The sequence below is a fragment of the Acinonyx jubatus genome, chromosome D3 (assembly GCF_027475565.1).
Source record: "Acinonyx jubatus isolate Ajub_Pintada_27869175 chromosome D3, VMU_Ajub_asm_v1.0, whole genome shotgun sequence".
Taxonomy (NCBI): domain Eukaryota; kingdom Metazoa; phylum Chordata; class Mammalia; order Carnivora; family Felidae; genus Acinonyx; species Acinonyx jubatus.
The window spans coordinates 35,641,267-35,665,435 of NC_069392.1; the positions used below are offsets into that span (position 1 = coordinate 35,641,267).

General features: G+C 43.9%; 1 long non-coding RNA gene across 1 annotated transcript; it reads left to right on the forward strand.

The window, feature by feature from the left end:
- The first annotated feature begins 2,698 nt into the window (after positions 1-2,698).
- Positions 2,699-13,336, forward strand: LOC113602191 (uncharacterized). Its single transcript, XR_003423553.2, has 3 exons — positions 2,699-3,124; positions 6,836-7,035; positions 13,116-13,336. It is a non-coding gene; the product is annotated as an uncharacterized LOC113602191 (long non-coding RNA).
- Positions 13,337-24,169: the final 10,833 nt, after the last annotated feature.

The following is a 24,169-nucleotide window of genomic DNA, read 5'->3' on the forward strand; positions in this document are numbered from 1 at the left end:
GTCTTTTTTAAAAGAACATTAATCACATTCATGATGACTCCACCCTTATGACCTAGTTGTCTACCAAAGGCCCCACCTCCAAATAACATCACCTTGGGGATTAGCTTTCCACATACGGATATTGGGCGAGACATTCAGTCAATAGCAATAGATAGGATTGTTTGAAATAATGTAAAAGAAACGAATATCCACAGAAAAATGGATAAATTATCTTATATATTTGGAATGCTATACAGTGGTAAAAAATGAATAAATAAGAGTCATCAGTATCAAAATGTCAAAATGGCTTAATCTCATAAGCATACTGTGGAAAGAAAGAAACTGTAGAAAAATATAGCTAATATGATACTCATAAATAAAGTTTAAATATATACAATTTTTAAAAAAATTTTATTTAATGTTTATTTTATCTCTGAGCTGTCAGCACAGAGCCCGATGTGGGGCTTGAACTCACAAACGGTGAGATCATGACCTGAGCTGAAGTCGGACGCTTAACCGACTGAGCCACTATGGCATCCCAAAATACACAAAAAATTTATGTTGTTTAGAAAATCAAACACAGGAAGCCTGGGTGGCTCAGTAGGTTTAGACTCAGGTCATGATCCTGGGGTTGTGGGATCGAGCCCCACAACACTCAGCATGGAACCTACTTGAGATTCTCCCTCTCCCTCTGCCCCTCTCCCCCACTTGCATGCTTTCTCTCTCTCTCTCTCTCTAAAAAAAGAAAAAGAAAAGAAAATCAAAAACAAAGATAACAATATATAGAACTATATGTGAATGACAAACACAAAATTCAGCTGCACGCTTACCTTTGATGGTGATGAAAGGGAGAAAAATGAGAGAGGACTATCCAAAGGCTTTCACTCGTTTGAAATATTCTATCTTTTAAGCTGCTGTGTGGGTATATGGGTATAGATGTGGGGGTTTGGGGGTTGCTGTTGGTTTTACATTACAGAATGTTATTATGAAATATTTAATATCCACAGACAGTCATAAACAAAAATTATTCCTTAATCTGCTTGTGGAGAGTGGCAAGCAAGCAAGAGGGAAAGCAGAGATAACCAGTGGAGGGTTGACTAACGCAATCCAGACAAGAAATGGTGGAGACGGGGAAAAGTTAAGGTGGTGCCAACCAGACTTGGTGATGCATTGGTGGAGTGAGTTGAAGAGAGGAATCAAGTACGACCCCTCGACATGAAGAATGGAATGACATAGGGGCACGTATGAGATCAAGAACACCAGGAGATAAAGAGGTTTGGGGGTGCATGCTGTTCCTGAAGTTCAGTTCAAAATACATTAAGTTTGAGATACTTAGTAAACATCCAAGTCAGAATGTCAGGTTGATAGCAGATACAAGTGAAGAGCTCAAGGAAAGACGTATGCCTTGGGGAGGCATTAACATGTAGATGGCATGAGAATACTTGGAGATACATGCTAGGTAAAGTAGAAGAAAGCCAGGAATGATGAATGGGCATTCTACTGTTGGCTGAGGGGCTAAGACGGAAGCTTGAAAAAGAATCAAGTAATATCAGAAGTCAAGTGACAGAACGATATCAAGAAGGGAGGGGTTTGGGGAGCCTGGGTGACTCAGTCGGTTAGGCATCCAACTTCAGCTCACGTCATGATCTCATGTTTCATGAGTTCGAGCCCCGCATTGGGCTCTGTGCTGACAGCTCAGAGCCTGGAGCCTGCTTCGGATTCTGTGTCTCCCTCTCTGTCTGCCCCTCCCCTGCTCACACTCTGTCTCTCTCGCTCAAAAATAAATAAACATTTTTTAAAAATGTGTAAAAAGAAGGGAGGAGTCAATCCTGCTGAAGTCAAGTAAAATTCAAACAGAAATGTCAACACAGAAGTGATTGGATATCTTCACAAGAGCTGTTTCAGTGTTGTGGTCAGGGCAAAATATGGATTGAATTGAGCTCAGGAGTAGATGGAAGGAAACAGGGATGGATTAACTCACGTATTAAAAACTAAACAGAATACAAATACACCTGAGGGCCTTCATGATACCCTTACCTTTCTCATTTCCCTCCCATCTCAGAGTGAATCACTGTTTCAAAGTTGGTGAATATCCTTTCCACCACAGTTTTGTATTCCACTACATAAGCATATTTATATATTTAAAATGCTTTGTGTTTCTAAAGTTTTTACAAATGCAATCATATTTGACATGTTCATGTGCAACGTGACTTTTTCACTCCATAATATAGTCACATAATACCTGCAGATTAGGAGATTAGCTATTTCTTACTGCTTTATGGTATGATACTGTATTAGTGTAAGACAATTTATTCTTTTATTCCTCTATTTATGAATAATTAGTTGGATTTCCATTTTGACACGACTCCTTGGATTTCTTGAATTTCTGAGTTTCTATATTAGAGGTGTCTTAGTCTGCTCAGCCTGTCATAATAAAATACTGCAGACTGGGAGAGGCCCAAGCAGTGGAAATTTATTTTCTCGAAGTTCTGGATACTGGAATTAGGAGATCAGGCCAGCATGGTCACTTTCTGGTCAGAGCTCTCTTCCTGCCTTGCAGATAGCCATCTTCTTGCTGTGTTTTCACATGAGAGAGATCTCTCAGGCTCCCTCTCCTTCTCTTAGAAGGCCTTGGTCAGTCACCTCCCGAAGACCCTATCTCCAGCTACAATCAATCACATTAGTGGTTAGAGCCTCAACATATGAATTTGGAAGTGGCTGCAGACACAATTCAGTCCATAGCAAAATGTTATGGGCGTTTTCAAATTCACTAAATACCACCAAATTGCTCTCCGGAATGGTTTACCCATTTACGCGCTCATAAACAGGCTATGTAGTTACCATTTCAAATAGGAAATCAAAGAAATCAAAATGTTACACTTCTGTAACATTGTGGGGACACAAATTGATACCTGAAATTAGAAACTCATAAGACATGAATGTGAATGGGATTCCAGATTCTAGAAACCCTTAAATCATAGACCATAAGGAACCACACCCCCGGAAGTCACCTGAAGTGATGTGCGGGCAATGTCATAATCAGGCAGAGAGACTACACAAACACCACACGACTGATGAGCATAGCATTTCCCAGACATCTCCATGGAAATGAGTTCAGTTGGAGCACCTATATCATCTCATGAAGGTACTGTTCTGTGGAATGCAAGCTGGGAATTACTAGACCAGAGCAAAAGCAGACAGCAGTGTGGTGTTTCAGATAGTCACTTTCTCAGCTCCTGGGGCAAACACCACCTCTTACTAATGGCGTAGCATAAGAAGGCCTTGGTCAAGAACTCATGAGGTTCAGAGTGCGTTGAACAGAGGTGTTGATCCTTTTCTGATATGACATTTTGGTTTCTATGACTGGTTTTTTGCTAAGGTTCCAACTAAATGGTACCTTGTAGCCTTCTTTTCAGTAATTGCGTCCCTTGGGTGCGCATCTGTTACTCCAACCCTCTAGAACGGGGCCTACTTTGATCTTGCCTTCCTTTCATGGGATGGTCTTGCCCATCTAGCTTGATCTTCTGTCAGCTCCCTCATACAGCACACACACACCTGCCTCAGTTTCCTCCTTTTGCCATCAATGCATTCTGGCTACCCTTGGTCTGACCCACACTGCTGATGAGAAGACTGGGGACAGGGGCCGAAGGACAGACCCAGCACCAGGTGCTACCAAAAAAAAAAAAAAAAAAAGCATAGATATAGCAGGTTAGCATGCATCCACAGAGTTGCTGTAATATTGGTGGCAACTGAAGGAAACGCAGTGCCCAGTCAAAGGACTCTGGTTTGAGATGACATACACAACACAGCAACGGGTCCCAAGAAGCAGAGAAAAACAGTAATGGCGGGACGCAGGGCACGTCATCCTCAAGGAGGTGAGGCAGCAAAGTCAACGGCATCGAGCAGGTCTGTATGAGGGAGCGGTCTCCACCACCCAGCTGGGGCTCAGGAAAGAGAGATTCGGGCCTTGGGAGGGGAGGTGGGAAAGACAAGGTCCTTTCAGGAGTCAGAGGCAATGAGACAGCTCACCGGGAACCCAGCATCCACGTATAAGAGTGGGAGGTGGGGTAAGAGCCCTGGGACCTGGGCCAAGTCGAACCTCAGTATCAGAACCAGAGCACCCTGGCAGGAGTACGACTACTGTGTAGTCCCCAAAGATGGACTTATGTGTCATTGTAGATTTGGATGGTCCTGGGGAGATGAGGGTGGCCTTCCCTGCAGGGGGAGACCAGTGGGGTCAGCCATGGCTGGGAAGAGATGCCATGGCGGAAATGAGCCAAATGGTATGATGGGAACCAGCTCCACTCGGGGGTCTCACAGACCTCCACCCGGGGATCCTCAGTCCTCCCATGAAGGGAGCTACGTTTGCAGTTGAGAGAAGCAGAAGGAGACAGATGTCAGCAAGAAGAGAAAACACATTCATCAACACGCTTAAAAGCAGCTAAATGGAAAATGTTGGAAGCCGAATTGTTTTCAAAAGCAGTTTGCAATGTTTATATACGCTGCCACAGTCTTATGGTTGTTTTCCAAACGTTGTGCCCTGACCAACATAGATCTAAGTAGGAATCATATGTTGTATTTCTTAAACTACAAAAGCAGGGGCATTATGTGGGATCTGTTGACAATTGCACAAATGTAATGAAATACTGACAAGTTCTTTGTTCATGTCAGCATGGTGGGCTGCCTTGCACGGTTATTTCAAGACTTCAATTGACCTTAGAGTAAACTAAATTGAGAGCACTTAAAAAAAAAAAAAAGCTTACTAAAGAAATACTGTCTTCGGGTTATATCAACCACAAACTTCTATGAGATTCTGGTAGCTTCTTTTATCAGCACCTCTCACAAAGGGTGGAATAGATGTCACATGAAACAGGGGGGTGTTTACTGGGGACCATAATAGGGCTTTTGACATATATGAGCCTCTTTGCTCTTTTCTGCAAGTCAGGAGGTTCAGTGACTTTAAATAATAATAGTAATTATCGTCTATGTCTAGACTGCAGCCTTCCCCCTTTGTATGATGAGAGCTGCGAAAGTCTTTTGACTCGCATGCTCACGATTGCTCTGGAAACAAGAGGAAATATTGGTTGCCATGCAGAGGTTCTCGTATCTTTGGGTGGGGGGTGGGGGAGGCAGCACAGCTCCCTGACTCCACAGCTATGTTCGGGTCTGGATGCTCTGTCCCAGGGATACGGGGTGCTGCCCCTGTGCCCAGGCACTACTTTGCATCTACAGATGGGCTGTATTTGATTAAATCGAAGATGCCGCTAATTGTAGAATGTGTCATTATCCTATGTACCACTGATTTTATTTATTTATTTTTTAATATGAAATTTATTGTCAAGTTGGTTTCCATACAACACCCAGTGCTCCTCCCAACAGGTGCCCTCCTCAATGCCCATCACCCACCCCTCCTCTCCCTCCCACCCCCCATCAACCCTCAGTTTATTCTCAGTTTTTAAGAGTCTCTTATGGTTTGGCTCTCTCCCTCTCTAACTGTTTTTTCCCCTTCCCCTCCCCCTCTTCTGTTAAGTTTCTCAGGATCCACATAAGAATGAAAACATATGGTATCTGTCTTTCTCTGTATGACTTATTTCACTTAGCATCACACTCTCCAGTTCCATCCACGTTGCTACAAAAGGCCCAATTTCATTCTTTCTCATTGCCAAGTAGTATTCCATTGTGTATATAAACCACAATTTCTTTATCCATTCATCAGTTGATGGACATTTAGGCTCTTTCCATAATTTGGCTGTTGTTGAAAGTGCTGCTATAAACATTGGAGTCCAAGTGCCCCTATGCATCAGCACTCCTTTATCCCTTGGGTAAATTCCTAGCAGTGCTACTGCTGGGTCATACGGTAGATCTATTCTTAATTTTTTGAGGAACCTCCACACTGTTTTCCAGAGCGGCTACACCAGTTTGCATTCCCCCCAACAGTGCAAGAGGGTTCCCGTTTCTCCACATCCTCGCCAGCATCTATAGTCTCCTGATTTGTTCATTTTAGCCACTCTGACTGGCGTGAGGTGATATCTGAGTGTGGTTTTGATTTGTGTTTCCCTGATGAGGAGCGACGTGTACCACTGATTTTAAAAGTTGCCGCCAGTTCGAATTGTGAAACTGCTATCAACCTAGGCACGTCCTGCTTTTGGAGATGTGAATACATGAACATGGGAGGAGGTGGAGAAGTATCTTAGAGTAGACGAGAAAAAGTATTTATGCTATTCTGTGCAGCTTCCCGGAGGAAAATGAGCGGGAAGCTTAGCAGAGCCTTGAACTTTTAAAGGCAAAAATAACATTGCAGGAAAAGCTACCTTTCAGTAAAAGTCTATAGGAGCCTGCAGAAAGGACTCGGCAGGTAGGATGAAGGGGTTTCTAGGGATGTGCCCTAGGAAGGCCCCAGGGTCAGTGTCTACCGGGGTTTCTCCGTGATGTGGAGGATGGGCCTGCACGAGGGTGGGTGGGGAGGTGTCTGGGCCCTAGCTTGCAATCAGATGGCAGCAGGCGGTCTGCTCCTGGGAGCAGTGATCTTCAGGCTGGGCTTAGGCTGGGCCCCTGTGGCCCGTCTCATCACCTGCCATCTCTCCAGGAACCTGTTTCCAGTTCTTCCTCCGTACGACCATCTCTCCTTATAAATTCAGACACTTTTGAAAAACACTTTGCAAAATTCTTTCTCGCTTATTTCTCACGGCATCTGACCCCTTCTCTCCCTGGATGTATTGATGTAAGTCCCTCATGAGCTTCCTCACTCGGGCACCTCTGTTCTTAGCTCTCGCTCTACGCAGGGCAGGGGCTCAATAAGAGTCTAGTGTTTTGAACTAATGTTTTCTTTGCAACCTTCCTATATCTTTCTTTACAGGACTTGCCATCAGGGTGACCCATCTATGAGTCCAATGAGTAAATAAACCAACGGGACTGACCTTCAAAGGGAAAGAACCAGAAACCTCTCTCCATGTCAAGGACATTATAATCATGGCCTTGGAAATCTTCCTTCTCCATGATTGGAGCTGCTGGTGCTTCCAGTCAAGGCCAGGAAGAGGAAATGAATTCGTGGGAAAGGTGAGGCTGTTCCATTCAGGGTACTAATCTCACGCCCAGGGAACTGCCAGCTTGCAGACCCCCTGTTTGTGCTGACTCTCTCCAGAGATAAGTCTCATATTCGGAAAGCCTGTTAGCAGGTGACCTTGTCCATGGTCTTTCTGATACAGGGGCTGTGTGTTCTCATTTAGGGCCGAGGCCTGGCCCGTCTGTTAGCTTTTTTTTTTTTTTAATGTTTATTTATTTTTGAGAGAGATGGCACACTGCTTAGTTCATGCCCCGCATTGGTCAAAACAAACAGAACCAGACAAACACAAAAGCTAGGTTTCTATGTGGAAAAGACAGTCCAGCTCCAAGTGTAATAATTTAGAGCTTCTTCAGGGAGAAAAAAAACCCAGCAACCTAAAACCTAACCCCCAAATAAGAGGCTGCCTGCCCCCAATATGAAAATCGCTGGCCTCTATCTGCAGGAGTTTCCATCAAGTTCTTTCTCAAGGAGAAGGTGCACTGAGTCTGGAAAGCAGCGGTGTGAATACCTGAAAAAGATGAGAAAGGGCCCGCAGCCCTCAGGGATCAAGGCTCCAGGGGCTCACAGTTCTGGCTTTGGGCTCAGAAAGGATTGGATTCTGTCTAAACTCTGCTGACTACTGCCTGAGCAGTTTTCGGAAGTGCCTTAGTCCCTCTGAACCGCAGTTTCCCCTTCTGTGGTGACTAGATTACTTATTCTGAGAGCAGACTGTGCGAGGCCCTAGGCTGAGTGGACAGGTTTCATCAAAGCCTAGGAGGTAGGTACCATCGTCACCCTCATTTCACAGAGAAGGTGAATAACAGGCCAGGTCATCCTGCCTCAAACGTAGTCAGTCCATGTTTTGGGGGTTATGACCACCACCCCGTTGAGCTGCAGCAAATCAATCTAAAGCACCTAGATCCCACTGGACGCTTGACCAACGGTGGCCGTGACCCACCAGCTAACGCTTGTCCCCAGCTCCGCCACTGGCCAGTCCCGTCTTTTGACCGATCGTGGCATTTGAAGAAAATGAGGAGCTATGAATCCGTTAGCACTGATAATCAGAGGAGCTTCCTCTTGATTATCTATAATGAATCAAAGGTGTCACTGATTTATTGCATGCAGTTTAAATTCCATTTAGGCCGCCGAAAATTAAGCATTGTGAAGCCGTTCCCAATCACATTGTCTCTTGTGTGGCTAAGAAGTTCTTAATTTCCTAATCCCGTCTGATATTTTAAACACGGGATGTAGCTACTTTGTCCACACAGAGAGTATCTTTGAGAGGCAGGTATTTCCTTCTTCTGATGGAAGATGACACTCTGTTTTGTCTTCAAAAAGGATGTTCCTGGTAAGTAGCTCTTAAGAGTGTATTGTGAAATGAAGCCAAGGTAGCAGGTAGACTGGCAGCCCAGATGTCTGTGGAGAATTAACTTGTCAAAATACAATCCCATTATTAGACACACTGCTTTTGTTTCTCTCCTTTGTCTTTATACCGTTCCAAATTTAGACCAAGTCGGGAAACAAGAAAGGGGGCTGACGGGTGACATGAAGAAGTTGGTAAGTGAAAGTCTATCCTACCGTTGCCGAACATTCTGAAACTCTTCTTTTTAAAATTAAATCATTAGGGGCGCTTCGGTGGCTCAGTCGGTTAAGCTACCGACTTCAGCTCAGGTCATGATCTCACGGTCTGTGTGTTCGAGCCCCACGTCGGGCTCTGTGCTGACAGCTCAGAGCCTGGAGCCCGTTTCGGATTCTGTGTCTCCCTCTCTCTCTGCCCCTTCCCCGCTCATGCTCTGTCTCTCTTTCTCCTTCAAGAGTAAATAAACATCAAAAACAATTATAAAAAATAAAATTAAAATTAAATCATTAGGGGGCGCCTGGGTGGCTCAGTCGGTTAAGCGTCTGACTTTGGCTCAGGTCCTGATCTCATGGCTCGTGAGTCTGAACCCCACATCGGGCTCTGTGCTGACAGCTCAGAGCCTGGAGCCTGCTTTGGATTCTGTGTCTCTGTCTCTTTCCCACCCACCCCCCCGCTCTGCCTCTCTCTCTCTCTCTCAAAAATAAATAAACATTAAAAAAAAAGCTAGAAAATTACATCATTAGAACAAACTGTATTCTGGGTGTATGTGCTCTGCCCACATCTGTAAGAACACAACAAAATGATACAAACACACAGAAGACATAAGACACTTAACTGTGTAGTACTGTTTGTTATTCCGGTTGTTTTGACAACACACAAAAGAAGACTTGCTGAATTTTAACAACTGTAACAAACTACGCTGATACGATTATACCTTCAAATAAACAATTGGATGATTTCAGTTTGATTTCTGTGAGTTTAAGAACTTAAAATTATCCCAGCTTCCAGGTGTTCGTTCTTGTAAGTCAAACATCATTTAGCCTTTACGTATTTCTATTCTGTTATCATTCTGTTATCATTTTTCTTATTGAAGTATAATTGGTACATAATTGAAGCTCTTAATCTTGCTGCAAATTGTACCTTGATGCCCTCTGAGCTTGTCTCCAGGCCCTGATGGGGGCTCCATGTTCAGCCAAGCAAAGCTGCCGTTTAAAGCAGCATTTAAAATTTCTTTTTAATGCTTACTTATTTTGAGAGAGACAGAAAGCATGTGAGCAGGGGAGGGGCAGAGAGAGAGAGGGAGACAGAGAGAGAATCCCAAGCAGGCTCCACGCTGTCAGCATAGAGCCCAACGCCGGGCTTGAACTCACCGCGAGATCATGACCTGAGTTGAAACCAAGCTGGATCCTCAAATGACTGACCCACCCAGGCACCCTGAGAATGTTCATTTCCAAGCTCTGAAGAGTCCAACTCACTAACTGGGCACGCTATAATATGCACTAGGCCAGAGAGCTAACTGTGCACAGCGATATGGCCATGAAATGTGAATGGCTACAATTTCCTGGGTTAGAAATAATGCCCTTTACTAAACTGCCTAGAAAAAACCATGTTTATTTAACTACAAGCTTTCCATCTGACAACATTCGTACCACTAGTTTCATCCAATTACTTAAATGTTGATCGTTTGTTAAATTTGAAAAATTTTAAGTCAATCTTAAAAAGTGACACCATTCTCTAACACATTTATTATTAGTACCGTATAGAGACAAAGAAAACAAGTGGAATATGCTACAATAATGGAGATCATCACAACCACGTGGCTTTAGAAAATATGTGTTTGCGTTTTGTTTCTCTTTTTCTTTTCATATTCAAACCCTTTGTCCAAAATGCAAGTTCCTGCTTTACTTCCTGGAGGCATGGATACATACTTCCTTAGAGCTGTTTCCTTGGGAGGACAGAAACTAGCCAGAGTCTAACCAAAATATAAAATAATAAGGATTTAAGATCAGAAAGGATTTGTGCGCCATCCTGGCTGGGTAGCAAAGATGACAAAGAAGGAAAGAGCCCTGGCCAGCCCCTCCCTTCCAGAGACGCCTGCAAAAAGCCACGTGTCCCAGCCTTTGATGCTCCGTTCCCCAAAAAGCAAATAACAGAAATTATTCTGCACTGCAAGACCGACAGACAAGCGAGCTCCAAAAAAGGAGGCTTCCTCCTGCAATCCAGGTTTTGCTCCCAAACCACAGGACAGGAAGCAACATGTTTCCGCAAACCACTTCCCCAGGAAGAGCTTTCTCCCTCCTTCCTGCCGGGGCTCAGTCCCCCGAATATCACTTGGTTTTATCACAACATGTTTGGATCATATATGTTCCGTTTCCATGTGCATGTCTTTCCACGCACGCTGCAGACAAGCACCGGAGATTTGAGTACACAGATTCTTTCAAAGGAGACAGAGAGACAAGCTTGTATAGATTTGGGAGGTCACCCCCTTTTTGCCCACATGGGAGATTGATTACCTGTTTACAAGTGAGATCTGTGCGGAGCATTTTTCACTGTAGAACAAGCAGTTGACATGATGTTGCTGGTGTTTGCAGAGCCAAAGAGCACGAAGGCAGTAAAGAAAGGGACTGTCACATCAGACAGAAGATGTAATCTGCTCTTACATTTTTCCTCTTGGCGTGAGCGTACACATTTTATAAGCAGGGGGAAATCCTGCTAAAAGCCCTCTCCATGCCGTTTTAAAAACACTGAATAATGGCATGTCTGCGACTTTTTGTACCATTTTCTGTAGTTGAATCCAGTTTGTATTATGTCGCAACCTGTTCTAAACGCGAGTGAAACCTGACGTTGCCAAGCTCGAAATTTCGCTCCCGCAAAGTCTTCTAAAACTTGTGTTTCTTTCTCTTGTTTCTAAAACACGGCTTGAATGTCTTTGCGGGAGCTTTAGTATTTGGGGTCTGGCTGAAGCGGAATGAAACGGCTTCATGCTGGCTGGAGTTCAGCAGTTAACATTTTAGGAACCGTCTAAATGAGGGAGGGAGGAAGCGCAGCTGAAATAGACAGGAATCTACATTCACGTGGCCATCAAAGGAACAGAGAGAGCCGGCTGGCTGCGAGGGCCCCCGTGAACTGCGGCAGGCCTCAGAAGAAATATCCGCGATCCGCAGGAACATTGGCAGGGGCGAGGGGAAAGAAAAGCTTTTCTCGGGGCTACTGTTCGAGGATTTTTTCACTGATATACAAAGGGACAAGAGAAACCCATCTCTGACAAGGACATTGCTACATCAAACCCAGCTTCAAGAGACTGCTTAAAAACGAGTCTGCTGCTCCGCTGCTCCCGGCGGGGTGGGGGGTGGGGGCGCTGATTTACATGCAGGGGGTGGGAGGGGAGCCACGGGGATGGCTCCAGCCCAGCACCCAGCCCTCATGCCTGGAACGGAGCAAGCAGTAGATGTCTAGGGCCTTCGAGAGGAAAGCCATGCCTATGTGGTCTATGCCACTGAAATGCCAGGACGGCCTGGCACGTATGTGAGCACCGTGAACGCGCTCGAGGAGTTCTATCAAAGCGCCAAGGTTGCTGCAGGCTGTGAGGTCCGTTCACCTGTTGCCAGTCCATGGAAAGGGCTGGTGCTTGAGCCCTGCAGCTCTGCAAAGGCTAATGAGGAGCAAACTTCCCTGCAGCTGTGCTATTATTGATGTCTCTCCCAGGCCTGGGGCTGTCGCGCTGAGGAAGGGCACAGAGGCCACAGGCCAATTACACAGGAAATTTTCAGTTCCCTCACACACCTGGAGGGACGCCGGTGAGGCCGGAAGAACAGGGGCTGCCCACGATGAGGGCAAAGGTGCCGCCATCTCCCCAGTGGGATGACAGAGAACAGTTGCCTCCTGGACAACAGATTAAGGACATTTTCACCTAAGTGCTCAAGATGAGATTTGACAATTTCCTGGCAAGTAACTAAACAGTAAAGAAAATAGGGGATTTAAATATCAATGGTTTTAATAGGTAAAATTAGCTGACCTCTCAGAAAAGAATTGAAATGAGATGGGAAGATGCCTACCTATTTCGAGAACTTGCTGGAAAAGATTTCAAAGGGTTATTGTTGTGTTTTTGTTTCCAGTAATAACAGCTCTACAAAAGCAATGTAAACTATGAATAGAAATAATAATATGTAGTATAATCCAGTCACAGGGAGAATGCTGAAAGCTCATAGTCCCGTTTCCTTTCGGTCCAATTTTAGATTTTCCTATACAAGAGAAATAACAAAGATTATGGCGAAAATTCTTTTTCTCTCCCTTTTGAAAAAACATTTACTCCATAATTAGAATTTTTGATTCCATACTAATGAAGTGATATGGATGCAGGGATATTTGAAATTCACAGCTAATTCATAAATATTATCTTGCCAAGAATTTCAGCTCCTACCCCAGGAGACCTCTCTATATGGAGCACAGGACTGAAGCAAACGTGCTTTGGGCTTGGCTAGTTTAGCTTTTTTGCACCTAATGGGGGGTGAACTGACACAGAGGTGAATCCAGCCGAGTCATGGCTGTTCTGCCAGAGGAAGGCTCCGTTGGGGCCCCTTGTGGGTGTCAGGAGACCTTCGTGGGCATTGCTAGAAGCCAAGCCCTGGTGCCAGTGGCTGGGAAATTTGGGGGCGTGGGGGTATAATCAGGTCTGGAGAGGTAGGCAAAATTCTCATTCAATTCTAGTAAACAACTATTTCCCTATTTCCAAAGGAGGTCGTGATCATATCGCCCCTGCCCTGAGTTACTCCAGGACCAGAAAACTAGAAATCACCCCTGCATAGCCCAGAGCCCGTTGGAATTATTCAAACTCCCCAACCGTAAGTTGACTCAGTCTACCTACCCTGCCTTGCCCATTCCCTTCCTGGAAAACCCCACACAGGCTCTAGGTCATGCTCTCCCCTCTTCATTTCTGTCTCCTGATGGACCTGGTACTTCTCATGTGGCCCTGCCTGGCTCAGTGTGTGTGCTGGCTCCAGGCATCTGGGAGTTGAAACTTCTTCCTTCATGACAGATCATTTCTGTGTCTTATGTCCAGTTCTACCTGATCGAAACAAATCCCCAGTACTTTTAACCCAACAGGGTGACCGTGTGAGGTTGGGTGGTGGGCTCACGGCCGTCCTGTTCCTGGGCAATGCCTGTGATGGGGGTAGGGCATCCAGGAATCTGCACGTAATTCTGCTGAGGGGAGTCTGAGCATCAGAGCTGCAAACACAGGACGAGGAACACCCAGGCCTGGGAAGCAGGACTGGTAGGATCAGGTCAAGAAGAGAGCCCTCATTTAAAATGTACTTCCTTTTTCATGCAGCAATTCCCCTTCTGGAAGTACATCGTTGGGAAATAACTAGACGTGCACAAGTATCCTTGATAATTTTTTTATATTGCACGCTCCTTGTAATAAAAAAAGAAATCAGCCTAAGCAGGCTGCCGTAGGAGATGTGTTAAGGATGTAAGGATACCGTCACACGATGCACAACTTGGCAGTCACCTGGCATCGTGTTTCATGTCACGTGAAAATAATAATAAGACATGTTAATTGAAAATCAGTTAATAAAACAGTATTATGATACAATCCCTTTTCATAAAGTAGACATAGGCATATATACAGAGATTGAAAACTGGGGTTATCACCGGGTCATGCCATTACACTGATTTCGTGTGTGTGTTTATTCGTGCATTTTCCAAATTCTGTATAGTGAACATGTATTACTAATTTAACTTAATTATCCTCTGGCATACAGGCTGGGCTATCCCTAGAGCAGGACAGCAAAGCACTGAGTACCCAGGAGATTCCTGTAGAAGGAGTATGGACAATGAGATAACCCTTCCCCCACAAAGACTGGAGAAGTTCTGCACTGAGGGCTTTGTAAACAGCGAATGTTCAAAAACCCCAGGCAGTGAGTGTGGTCTTAGGACAAAGCATGACACAAGTTTATTTCCAAACCCCACCCGCTAGTGGGGAAGAGGTGCCAATACTGCGGTTCCTGGCTCTGAGATGAGGTCTGGAGGCATCGCTGATGGGAGGCTCCCCTGGCCACAGGGGTGTTATTGAGCCTGGGCAGACAGGTGATGCTGTGGCACCGCTCCAGTTGGTGTAGAGAACTCATAATTAGCAACAGCGGGGTTGCGAAGCAAGGAGCCCAAAAAAGAAAGAAAGGAGGAAACATAACCCGCCAGCCAAGGGCAAGAATAATCCACCCACCAGATCATCAATCCCTTAATAACCAAGGGATGATGATACTTACATTAAATACACTTTAAAAGGAATGAATGCAGTGACCATGATAAGAATACAATAATTTGTGGAAAGGGCAAACCTCAGAGCATAGGGTAGTTAATCCATCTACAAGGAAAGGAAATCAATATTGATCAATTCATTTCAAGTTAAGATCTCTATTTTCATTAGGAAACCATTCTTTCTTTCTCAAATTTAAGGACGTGGGTAGCAGTGGCTGTCTCTTTTCAATCCCTCCAGGATGCTCAAGGGAACAAACAGACCTGAGAAACTCAGGTGCGTTTGAAATCAATGCTCAGAGAATACTTGCTTGTTGCATGTAATTGAAGTCCTGTGGTATTTTTACAATTGCAAAGAATTGTTATTAAAATGTGGGCACCCCGAATTTTAAGTCTGCTAGATTCATGAGGCAGCCGCTTCCTGACAAATAACCTGTGACAATTTCATAACATCAGGTTCAGAAACCTCATTAGACTACGCACAAGGTGCAGCTGAAGCGCTCACTGGTTTCTGAGGGTTTGTGAAAATGTAATTAGGCAAACCACAGGCGTCTGCAAATGTGGTGCTTTTGCTCCAGACGGGTGGGTCTCAGGGTGCTCCAGAGCTCTCACGGGGACGGTTTACTCTCAGTGTCAGCAACTCGCACACATACCTAAGATGGTCTTTTTGCTCTTGGAGGAGAAAGTACTGCCAAATGGATGGATTAAATGATAGATGGCTGCTCGGTTCCGTTAGAGTCCTGTGTGTGCCATCAGATGCTGGGACGCTTTGGGGGATACAAAATGGATGCACGGTCATGGTCACTGATGCCTGTGCCCTTGCAAGATCTGTCTATCAGATTGGCTATAGGTTCTAAGCAGAAAATACCATCCGATCCCTGTAGAGCTAATGGCCACTGCTCCTCTGTGTGCATGCAGTCAAGGCCCTTCCCTGGAAGCTGCCTGTTGGCATGCCTCGGTAGCGAATCTGTTTTAATGGGTGTTACATCTCCACGTTGGTGAAGCAAATGGTAGTGGGACAGGCAGACGAGATGCCAACACACTGTCCAGACCGTGGATGAAAAGTTCCTGGATAAAGGGAACCACTGCAGCGTGCTATGATGAATGAAACAGCAGGCTTTGGAATCTGACAGATCTGGGTTGAGCTCCAGACACACCATCTACAACCTTTCGATCGTTTAGATGCGATATATTTACATGCTATTTAGTATCTATGAGCCTCCGTTTCTCTCCTATCAAATTATAAGTATTTCCCTTATGGTGTTTTAGTGAGGATTAAATACTGTGATACATATGGGGTGCCTGGGTGGCTCAGTCAGTTAAGCATCTGACTTCAGCTCAGGTCATGATTTCGCCGTTCGTGGGTTCGGGCCCTAGGTCAGGCTCTGTGCTGACAGCTCAGAGCATGGATCCTGCTTCAAGATTCTGTGTCTCCCTCTCTCTCTGCCCCTCCCCTGCTAACACTCTATCACTCTCCGTCTCTCAAAAATAAACATTAAATTTTTTTTTAAATTAAATAAATGCTACGATATATGGTGAGATTATTTTCAGAAGAATTAACTGATGTGTACCCCCAAATTTTCTCTCTCTCTCTCTCTCTCCCCCCCCACACACACACATTGCCTTTTACCTTCTCCATGTTTTAATGATCTGCTAATCCTGAGGCCTTTTAATCCCAAGTGAAAGTTGAACCAGAAAAAAGAAAAAGTCACATTCCCAGCTTTTAACGCAGACAAAGCAAATCGCAACAAAACAAAACAACCCTCATTCTCCCAGGAAAATGTGAGAATACTTGTTCTGTCAGATCTCTTAGTCCTGCCCTGAACCTTCCCTGTACACTATACTGCAGGAGGGGAGCAGACTTGGGTGCTTGTACAACCAAAGAAGGTCCACTGGTCCACTAGGAACCCAGTCTCAGGGGACAAAAATTTCCCCTCTCAAAGTGCAGAGGCCAGGCAAGAACTGAGAAAATTACTTGCCCCTTTAGCAATACTAGCTTTTCTCTTTCTCAGCCACGGGATTTTATGCCTCAGCCCATGCCCCTCCGAGTGGGCATTTAGCATTGCCTGACAGTTTTGTTACAACCCAGTGGTGGTAGAGGGAGGGTTCTTCGAATATCAAGCGGGCACAAACCGGGGATGCTGTTCAATATCCTCCACACACAGGACAGCCTGCTTCCTCCACAACAAAGAATTATTGGATCCAGCATGGTAATAGTGCCACGCTGAGAAATCCTGCTCTCAACCAGTACTTTGCAACCTTAGTTGTATGTCATGATCGTGTCAGGGAGCTTTAACAAAATGTATAGGCCCTGTCCTCTGGAGTTCTGATGTGATGGTTTTCAGGTGGCCCCACGGTTTCGTTTTTTGTTTGTTTTTCCAATTCCATGTGGCTGTGTGATAAAATACACAAGACAATAAAATTTGCCATCTTGACTGTTTTAAGTCTACAGTTCAGTGGTAGGAAGTCCATTCACAGAGTTGTGCCGCCATAATTCCCATCCATTTCCAGAACTCTTTTCGCCTTGTTCAACTGAAACTGTGCCTACTAAGCAGTAATTCCCCATTCCCCTCTCCCTCCACCCCCTGGTAACCACCCTTATCCTTACTGTCCCTATAATTTTGATTATTTTAGATGCCTCATATATGTGGAACCATACAGCATCTGTCTTTTTATGTCTGACTTACTACTTTTGGCATAATGTCTGCCATGGTCATCTACGTTGCAGCATGTCTCAGAGGTACCTTCCTTTTAAAGTTCGTTGTATAGACATACATTTGGTGTGTCCATTCATCCATAGACAGAGGGGTCACAGGAGTTGGGACCAGGAAGAGCGAGGGTAGTGCCGAGAGAAAAAAATTAATTCTCACCCTCCTCTGCTTTGCTCTAGTGTGCAGGACAGGGTCAGAATGACACCTGGAGATACCTCTGAGGGGGACCTGCTCATCAAGTGAGCGAAATCAACTTTTTTTAGGGCCACAACCATTTTTCTTCTGTGGGCTTAACAACGCCCTGAGACGGGGCGCTTGGGTGGCTCAGTCAGTTGAGCGTCCGACTTCGGCTCAGGTCACGATCTTGCGGTCCGTGAGTTCGAGCCCCGTGTCAGGCTCTGTGCCGACTGCTCAGAGCCTGGAGCCTGTTTCAGATTCTGTGTCTCCCTCTCTCTCTGACCCTCCCCCGTTCATGCTCTGTCTCTCTCTCTCAAAAATAAATAAACGTTAAAAAAAAAAAATTTAAACAACGCCCTGAGAAGTTTACTTGCGTTGCCTTGTCTGGTATTACTTTACTCCCACGGTGTAGCTCACCCCGGTTCCAGGTCTGACTCTTACTGGAAGAAGTTGGAGGCACTGCTAGAATCTAAACATCACATTCAGACATCCCAGCCAGATGCCTCACAGGTAAGTGTTGTCATAGCATGAAAGATTCAACACTTTGCTAGAGCAGTGATTCCTAAGCTAATATATTATAACCATCCAGGCAAGCCTGATGAAGTTATGGACCCTCTCCTCAGAAAACCACTCAGGTGCCCCCCACACATCTAATACTGCCTTTTCAAGACAGCCTATCCTCTCGGGTCCACCAACAATCACATCTTGATTAGAGCTCACACATGATTCTTTGTCCCTGTATCCTGTAATATTTATTTCATGAGGCCATGAATAAACTTTAGCCCTTCTCTAGCTTAACTTTCTAAATTACTCTCCTGATTTTTTTGATCGTTGGGTGAAATAAGATAGAGGAGAATAGTTCAGGCTGACTTTCAGACAGAGTACTTTGTTTTCATGGTTATGGATTGGTAAATTGTAATACATTTTTCTTCTCTAATCTCTATGCATTGGACATGTCCAAAATACAAATAGCTGTTGCTGGTGTGAGTGCCCAGTTCATATTGTTTCCAGTGGGGCATGAATTCTGTAGGTGAAAATAACCTGTTCCTCTTTCTGTATATCTTGACTATTACTTTAAAAAGCCCTGAGAGGGAGAGAGCCAAAGCATAAGAGACTCTTAAAAACTGAGAACAAACTGAGGGTTGATAGGGGGTGGGAGGGAGGGGAAGGTGGGTGATGGGCATTGAGGACGGCACCTGTTGGGATGAGCACTGGTTGTTGTATGAAAACCAATTTGACAATAAATTTCATATTAAAAAATGAATAAATAAATAAAAAGCCCTGGAGGTAGATTATAATCCTTTCCTTCTTTGGTACTCTGCGTTATTTTGCTTGCAAATCCAAGCCTCACTCCCAGAACATAAATGAAGTTTACTGCAAATGAGACTGTTATAAAACTTTGAAGAAGACAATCTTCATGTGAAGGTAATCCTTTAAGAAAAAAAATTTTTAAAGCTAATCATACCCTCATATGGAAAATGGATAAAATTGAGAAGCACTCATGGGTTATAGAGTTTATCACTTGTGGCTCACATGGCCCAGTCCTATCATAGCCAGAAGTAATCACATTGCTTTATAGCCACTCTGCTGCCCGTATGGTCTCAGTCCAGCTCCTAATTCAAGTGCCTGGTGATACAAAAGCTATTGTCCGCCACCATAGGCTCAGGAGGAAGCAGCCATGGGAGCCCTGGCCATTCGCCCTTTCTTCCAGTGAGCACTCCCGGGTAGGGTTTGGGCTCATTAGTTGTAACAGACTGTGGCCCTGGCCACACGGTCCCCATGTGAGAACAAACGGAAGAAACTTGTTTCTCCAGGGCTTCCAATCTAGCATTCGCCTTCAGAGCCAGCCCCATTCAAAGACTCTGAAAGAAAAGTGACTCATCTTCTGTCATTAGTACAAGTCTGTGATCCAGGTAAGAGTAAGGACTCCCCACAGCGTGGAAAATTTGGCCATCTCTGAAGTCTGTCATTACTTGCCTTTTATAAGCTAACTTCCTCACATTGGTCAATTCAAACTTCACTGGAGACCCAGACAAAGACAGTTAAAAGGGCAGGCAGAGAAGAAAGGCATACCTGAAAGGCGATATTTCTGATGGGTCAGAACATTTATAGTAAACATTCCAGATACAGAGAAACCAGTCTAGTCATGAAATATTGGGGGCAGAATAAGGTTGGTTATGTTTTGGTATAAAATAAATGTCACATATGACTTACTAAGATGAGAGCCGATGTACCTATGTTTGTGAGTCCATACTCTGCAAACACTCTTCTAGGGCTTGAATTCTAAGGCTCTCGTCTCTGGCTGTAGGATCTTGGGCAAATTAACTTCTCTGTGACGAGTTTTCACATCTGTACACTGGGGTGTACATAATATCTGTGTAATTTGACTTGTTGAAATTTAAGCAAAATAATGTATGTAAAGTATTAGAGCCCATAGACAGTGTTTCAAACAATCACTCATCCAACACGTATTTACTGAATGCCAGTGACAAGCCAGGTGTTGTGCAAATCATACACACCGCCCCCTGCAAAAAAAAAAAAAAAAAAAAAAAAAAGCTCATGGAGATCGCACTTTATACTGAGTACTCAATAAATATTCACATTTTATAGCATGCAGTCAATAAACAGTTCTACAAAGAATCTAATCGATTTGCGTCATCATGGATGGAACATGGTTTCCAGGAGGCTGAAATCCTGTTTGTCCAGGCACACTGTTCAGAGGAGGTGACCACCCTCAGGATAAGTTTCCTGATGTGTAATGAATCCCTGCTCTTTCTTGACATTAATTCTAAAGTTTATTTATTTATTTGTTTTGAGAAAGCGAGAGAGAGAGAGAGAGAGAGGATCGTCAGAGAGAGGAGAGAGAGAGAATCCCAAGCAGGCTCCTCACTGTCAGTGTAGAACTTGACCCGGGCTCGATCTCACGAACCGTGAGATCATGACCCCAGCCGAAATCAAGAGTCCAACGCTTAACCAACTGCGACTCCCAAGCTTAAAATAATATCGCTTCAAATATTCATCCCCCGTGGCCAAGGACCTGATGGACTGAGATTGTGTCTAGAACCTTACAGTCTTCAACACCGCTCGCCGTGGCCCCACAGCACAGAGACTGTCACGGCAGGGCAGGAAGGCCCCGCCAGTGAGATGATCCGTCCTGATCACTGCTGTTGTGGCGGCTACAAGTTTTTGGCTTCAGTGTGGCACTTGAGCCCATCTGTCTTGATAGCTACAGCCCCTCTTGACCTTTAGTGTGTCTTTGCCCCTACTTAGTGTGTAGAAGTGTGTGAATAAAGGCATTGTTGGTGTTTCTGCTCCCGGACTTGGAGCATGCTGGCTGGTGCGGGCTGAGCCCATTGTCTGCCTCCAACAAATCGCAGCGATAAGAGGTGTGAGTTAGAGACCCGACACCTGAGACATCGCCTTCCCACATCCCGTGGGTAATGAACCAACCAAAGTTGCTGACCCCTCTTTCAGTAAGTTCCAATTCACTACTGTTAATCTTTTTCACATTTAAGATTGCATGAACAGCTATGCAAATTAGCAGAGGCTTATAAACTCAGGATTTGAAAGAAATTGAGCTCCTCTAAAATGAATTGATGGACAAGTAAGAATTTAACCAAAAATTTCCAATATACTCCACAGTCCTGGAGAAATAGTTCTGCCTACCACCAGGGAGAGATTTCAAAAAGCACACAAAAGAATGTATATACACCATTAAAATGTCTTTGTATGAAACTTTATAAGCTCTATGTAGGGTGTATATATACATAGCAACATTACATTATATCCATATACACGCATACATTACACATACCTGTTTGAGTCTCTGAATTAATATACAACTTTGTGGCATGAGCATAATTTACACCAATATGACTCTTTGTGGCATGAGCATAATTTATACCAATATGACTCTTTAAAAATAAAACCATAGAGTTAGCTTTAAAGGATGATATATCCATGAACTTTTAAATGAGATAATAACAAAATAAAATCTGTAGATTTGTATAAATGATGTGTAAATCAAATGAGTATCATTTTCATTGAGGTTCAGAAATTATTTTCATGTTCCAAAATGATGTTAGAAAATATTCAACTTTGGGGCTCCTGGGTGGCTCAGTTGGTTAAGTGTCCAGCTTCGCTCAGGTCATGATCTCACGGTTCGTGGGTTCGAGCCCCATGTCAGGCTCCGTGCTGACAGCTCAGAGCTTGGATCCTGCTTCAGATTTTGTGTCTCCTCTCTCTGCTCCGTCCCCGCTCATGCTCTGTCTCTCAAAAATGAATAAATGTTAAAAAAAAAATTTAAAAGAAAATATTTAACTTTGCCATTAAAATAGATTTTTGTCATTGTCATCAGTTTGCTGAATGATTTAAATTTTAAAAATATATATGTCATTTAGATTTGATTTAGACTGAGGCTGTGAAAAATTCCTGTGTCTTCTTTTGGCTCCATTAAAGTTGCTGCCAGGGGCGCCTGGGTGGCGCAGTCGGTTAAGCGTCCGACTTCAGCCAGGTCACGATCTCGCGGTCCGTGAGTTCGAGCCCCGCGTCGGGCTCTGGGCTGATGGCTCAGAGCCTGGAGCCTGTTTCCGATTCTGTGTCTCCCTCTCTCTCTGCCCCTCCCCCGTTCATGCTCTGTCTCTCTCTGTCCCAAAAATAAACGTTTGAAAAAAAAAAAATTAAAAAAAAAAAAGTTGCTGCCAAAAATCCACGAATTTCATCACAGTTAAAAGATTCAAGTTTCATTCCATTAAATATTTTATAACAGTGAGTGGCAAAGTGGACTTCCTTGAGTTTTCATGTGAGATAGCAGAGGATAACCATAAAGAGAAGACAAAAGTGATATAATTCACAGACTGGGTCAGACGCCCCCAGTCGAGTTGTACATTTGCAAGATTTACGTCTCCAAAGTTAGAAACTGCAAGAATTAAAAAATAATGTAGGAATATCTCTGAAAAGGCAGAAAAGTGCTTTTCAAGTTTGAATCGCCCCTTCTCTGAATATTTTTTCTTATTAAAAGAAAACAGGTGCTATAACTTTAGTTATAACTTTAGTTATATACTCTCTTGAAACAGTATTACAATTGCTTCTATGGGTCATCTGTTTGCTGTTGGATATTCTGAAAGGGTTTAAATCTATTTTATATATTTTTCTTCTAGTTGCTAAAATAAGTCTTAGAAAATTGTAATTTTTTTTTGGTATTAATTGGTTTCAAAGCCTCTTGAAATAAAAGTGACCCAGCAGCAGAGTTAAAATATTGCAGCCTTACAGAAAAAGTAAACATAATACTTCCTTCAGGAAAAAAATAGGATTTTCAACAAGATACAGAGACATTAATGTTGTTTACTTTTTATGCATTTTCCTCTTAATTTTCAAAGCAAGGTCATAGTGATAGAATCATTAAAATAAAGGTTAAAAAGAGCCAAGAAAGACAATTGAACTAATGTTTGTCCCAGGCAGCCCCAGTTAAGGGAGAATTTCTCCAAGACATAAGGAATGCTAACAAATATTTCTTAAGCAAAATTTCCATTCTCTGCGTTCATTCCAATTGCTTAAATTGACTTACAACAATCCACAGTCACTGGTGTTTTAAAGGCCTTGTTGACAATGGAACATGGATTTGTCGATCAAAATTATTTTACAAAATCTGGGGGAATGTCCTCTTAGTAAGCTGCTTTATCCTATCACCATCATCCCAACCATTGAAAAGGTTTACAACAATTTATATAGAAATAGTTTCAAGGTGCTTAAGAGTAGTGATTGTTCTCTGGGTCTACAAATTGGCCCTGTCTGTCTGACTTAGCATTAGGAAAATTAAAAAGACACAGTATCTGTTCTCTGGGATATTTATCGAAGGCCTATACAATGTATGTACAGGTGGTATACACCGGGGCAGAAGTTCCATTGCTGGGATATGACTTTCTAGGGAGAGAATGACACAGGAATGTTTAGAGATCGTTCGGTCCTTACCTCCTCACTTTACTGGTAAAGTGAAAGAGACTGGGGAAGTGGAATTACTTATCTGAAACCACACGGGTAGAAACCACCTGACGTAGCCCAGCGTTCTTCCCCACCCCCTAGAACACACACTTATGCTAACACATGCAGCTATCAAATTTGCATTGACTGGTGTATCAGAGAGAAAAGAGGGTGTGTCTGGTCTCCCCACAGTAGCTCTTTCCTCAGATGCCCGGAGCTACTGCTTGACTTCTGCCCTATCTGTCCAACCCGGCATTATGAAAACACAAAGTATCTGGAGCTCTCCCCAACCTTTACTGAATCAGCACTTGTGAACGATGTAGGCACTAGAAGCCTTTCACAATAATCCCCAAAGTTCTTTATGGCCCTGTGTCCATTTTGTACTCCTCACCGGAAGTGGGTACCAATGCCTGGCTTAAAAATAATTGTGGGGGAAACAAGCGGCTGTGTTTGGCTGCTGGGGGAGGGAGGGAGAAACAATAAAGGCGCAGGAAGAATCTGTTGGAGGTGACAGAAATGGTCTGTATCTTCCTTGTGGTGGTGGCTTCTCAGGTGTACATAACCATCAAAACTCGTGGAATTGCACATTTAGACAGACTCCGTTTTTGTACATGTATACTTTATTCATAAAGTTAAGTTTAAGGAAACTGTGCTAGGGATCCTCTG